The following is a 4,315-nucleotide window of genomic DNA, read 5'->3' on the forward strand; positions in this document are numbered from 1 at the left end:
TTGCCACAGCAATATTAATGCCTAAGAAAGAAGAAGGAAGGTATGTATTGGAGAACATTAGGCCCCTTGCATTTACATCAAACGTAGTAAAATTCACTGAAAGGCTTCTTCACCTTCGTATCATGAAATTTATTAGTGATAATTCCATCCTTAGTCCCTGTCAGATTAGTTTCACGGCCGGCTGCTTCATCTGGCATGCCCACGTCGACTAAGAAAGCCGAATACAAGTCGCTCGATGTCATAAGCAATACGCTGCCTTAATGACGCTCGATATCGCTAAAGCATATGACACTGTGGAGCCCACTGCACTGAAAAGTCCGTTAACATCCTGTTGTGTTCCTGGATATATAGTAGCCTGGATTCAGTCATTTTCAGGTGAAAGAGGATTCTATTGCTACAAAAGCGGATTTTGTTCTTCTAATTACAAACAAACGAGAGGCGTACCGCAAGGCTCCGTCCTCTCCCCGGTGCTTTTTAATATTTTCATGAGTACACTGACTTGTCATCAAGAAGTAACTACTTATGTTTATGCAGCCGATATTGCGTTTTTCACATCTGCATACGACATCCACGCGCTATACCAACGACTGCAAAGTTACCTTTGTCTTCTGCAGAGGTGGTTAGATGTTAATCACTTTATACTCAATGCCAGCAAATGTGCGATTCTCGTTTTTCCGATACATGACGCAGTGCACATCTCATTGTCTTACCACCTTCAAGACATACAACAGGTAGAGTCTGTTAAATACCTTGCAATTAGTTAGAACGCCTCTGTCAACTGGCGCCCACACGTAGATCATGTGACTGGAAAAGGTATCCGTTCAATTGGCATAATGCGTAGGCTGAGCAGTCGTCAAATAGGATTGAGAAGAGATACAGTCCTAATGATATATCGTATGTACGTTCGCCCTGTATTAGAATTTGGTTGCGTGCTCCTCACTGGATCTCCAGCCTGCATATCCCGTTCTCTAATCCTCTTAGAACGAGAAGCATTACGTTTTTGTTTAGGTCTTCCTCAATTTGTTGCAAATCCTAATATTTATTTATTTATCTACAATCCCGTGCTCCTCCTGTTTCGTACAGGTTCCGGCGTTTGACACTGCAGACGTTCTTACGGATTTATTAATCATCGCTGCCGACATCACCAGACAATCTTTATTTCCCAACCTGCGTTTGTTTTCGGTGTCAACTGGCCGCGATTACATATTCCGCAAATTACATTCGTGCAAAAATTACTTGACTCTTCGGGCGTGCGCATAAGCGATGTACTTCCTATTCCCGACAAAGCTGTTACCACGAATATTCAATTTGTTGACATTTTTCATAATAATGCAAAATTTCATAATAATGCAAAGCGGGTTCTAGACGTTATATTTCAAGATCATCTGAAGAACCTTCAAACATTGTAATTGCGACAGATGCTTCACAATGTGAAGAAAAGTCAGATGTAGGAATATTTTCGCCGATTCATGATTGACCATTTTCTCTTCAGCTGCCAGATTTCATACCGATCTTTTCAGCTGAATGCATGGCAATGGTGCTGGCATTACGCAAATTAAGACCATCAATTACGTCAGCCGTGATAATCACTTATTCGTTATCATTGTGCTCATCCCTCACTGCTTCTCGTGATTCTCGCGTGATGAGAACGTTTCATTCATTGATAGCCGGCTGCTTGAGAAGCGTGCGTTTGAGTTGGGTGCCTGTCCTTAAAGAAATAATTATAAATGAAATTGCAGACTCTCTAGCCAAGGCATCGACAAATGGCCTGATTCTCCCTTATTTCCCTTTGACTGATCGTGTCACTGCTGCTATATTTCGCAGGAGTGTCATTATGCAGTCAGTATCAGGCTCCGCAATTACCAACTCTGTGCATTACCGACATCTTCTATACCCTTGACACAGAGATTTTTGCCAAGCACGAAAAATTGAAGTGTCCATTACGAGGCTGCGCTGCCGTATACCTGCGTTGAACTTCTATCTACAAAGGTACGGTCTGGTCCCCTCACCATTAGGCGCAGTCTGTGGCGGAAATGAGACAGTAGACCCTTTCTGGTTGTCTTGCAGGCGTTTGTCTATTAAAAAAATGACTAGTCGAAATCTCGCTACGGAATATTGGCTTCAATTTGTCAGTGCCGGTGATCCTACTTTTAAAGCTTCCTTTATTAGGTTCAGTCACCGAAATATTTGCTTGGCAATACCAAATGGCCTAATTGAAACCAGTCAATTACCATGTTAGACTGATCATTCTCCTTCCCCTCCAAACTCTTATTTCTTATAAATTATTAGATATGTTTATACACGGTTTTCTTCTGATTATTCTTTATCTCCCCACACAACACGTTTACTTTTTAAGCTCCAACGTTCAGATTGTTAACTCCCTTGTTTTTTTTGCACCTAATTTATCCCCCCCCCCCCCCCCCGATTCATAAAGAATCCCCCATTGTGGGTATGTGCGACAGCACATACCCACAATGGGGGTGTCGGTCTCTCTGTCGCGGGTGTCGGTCTCTCTGTCGCGGCACCACTATGCAGTTTCTCCCTCTAGGAATTTATGTTTAGCGCCCTCTCTTCTGCCTCACATGTCGACGCATCTAGATGATATTTACCAACCAGTTTCGTGGCACATCTGCACATTTGCTACACTGTGAGAGGTTAGTAACGTTTTCCTGCATTACCGCGATAACTTTCTTTTCCCATTTCAGCCATTCGCACAAACAATAGTGCCCAGTTGCGAATGAGCCAAGTTATCTATTAGATTGGGCCGCATAAGCATGAGTTGCTGGTTCCGATCTCGCCGTGCAAACAACGTGGGTCACTCGGTATCTGTCCAAATAGCAAACTTGCTGCTGGCTGCTGTCTGACTGCTGTCTGGCTCAGTAGACAGCTTGGCTGACACGGTGTGGGCATGTGCCACTAAATGCACGCCCGAAGAGACAGCTTCGGCATTGGGTATGTGATAATGGTGTGTGCCCATTGTTGGCAATCCATCGGAATGGCCATGCCAAGGCGACACGAGGGGCAGTGTTTGCCTACTTTGGTAGCTTTACGCCTAACTATCTAGCTATCTACACCCTTGTTGAGTACTACGTATGGGCTCCTGGTTGAGGTGCCTGCAATGATCGTTCCATTGTTGTCATTCCATCTTCGTGTCATCTTGCTCTCGTCATTCCGTGAGTGAGTGCGTGAAGAAACTTTACTGAACCTGTCGCGCACCCGGCTAGTCCCACGTCGGGACCGCCAGGTATAGCCGACTAGCCCGGTCGCGGGCACGCCAGACAGCCACGATTTTCTTGTCTAGAGCGAGGCTACGCAGAAGCGAGTCCCACTCCTCTTTGATGAACTTGGGGTATGTCGACCCGCATTCCCAGAGCATGTGCGCTAGAGTAGAGGTCTGCCCGCAGGACGGGCAGGCGTCCTCGCGATATACGTCGGGGTAAGCATCGTGGAGAACGGATAGACACGGATATGTGCTGGTGTGTAGAAGTCTAAGTGAAACGGCTGGCGCCCTATTCAACTTGCGGTGAGGGGGGGGGAGACCCTTCTAGACATGTCGAAGGATTTAATGACCTCGTTGTGAGTAGCGGGAGCGTCCCTGTGCCCTTAGGGAGGAGGGGAGTCGGAGCTCCTTACAGAGGAAGCGCGGTTGGTGAGGTCACGCGCAGCCTGTTCGGGGGAGCACCCTCGACCAAGCCTACATGAGCGGGAAAGCAGTGAATAGAATGATGCGTGAGAGCATATCGACTCAAGCCGCTAAGAAGATGAGCAGCTTGCTTAGCGATGCAACCCTTCTGAAAAGCCCTAACTGCCGTTTTGCAATCGCTATAGATCTCGGACCCACGACCGTCTAGCAGGGTGAGGGTGGCTTGCTCGGCGACTCCGGGACTGAAGTGCGAATCGAGGCGCTATTGGAAATCTTGCCGCTGTAGTCTACCACAATGAAGGCAAAGGTCTTTCCATCGCTGTACTCCGCGGCGTCGACGAAGCTTGCTCTGTCTTGTTACTTCATCTGTTTGAGCATGGCTGCTGCTCTACTCTTGCGTCTGCCTTCGTTGTGGACGGGATGGACGTTTCGGTGCACAAGGGCCACTTCGAAATTGTCTAGAATGCACCTAGGGATCGGGGTACTGACCATCGGGAATCCAGCAGGGTGGTAACCCAGCTCTTCGAGGATGCGTTTACATCCGCTGTGGTGGTCAGGCGAGTGAGTTGCGCGCGTTCTTGAGCTTCGGCAATCTCCTCGACGGTGTTATGTACGCCCAGCTTGAGGATATCTACGGTATGGGTTATTATGGGTAGCCCGAGAGCCCTCTTG

This window comes from Dermacentor andersoni, chromosome 2 (genome assembly GCF_023375885.2).
Source record: "Dermacentor andersoni chromosome 2, qqDerAnde1_hic_scaffold, whole genome shotgun sequence".
Lineage (NCBI taxonomy): Eukaryota > Metazoa > Arthropoda > Arachnida > Ixodida > Ixodidae > Dermacentor > Dermacentor andersoni.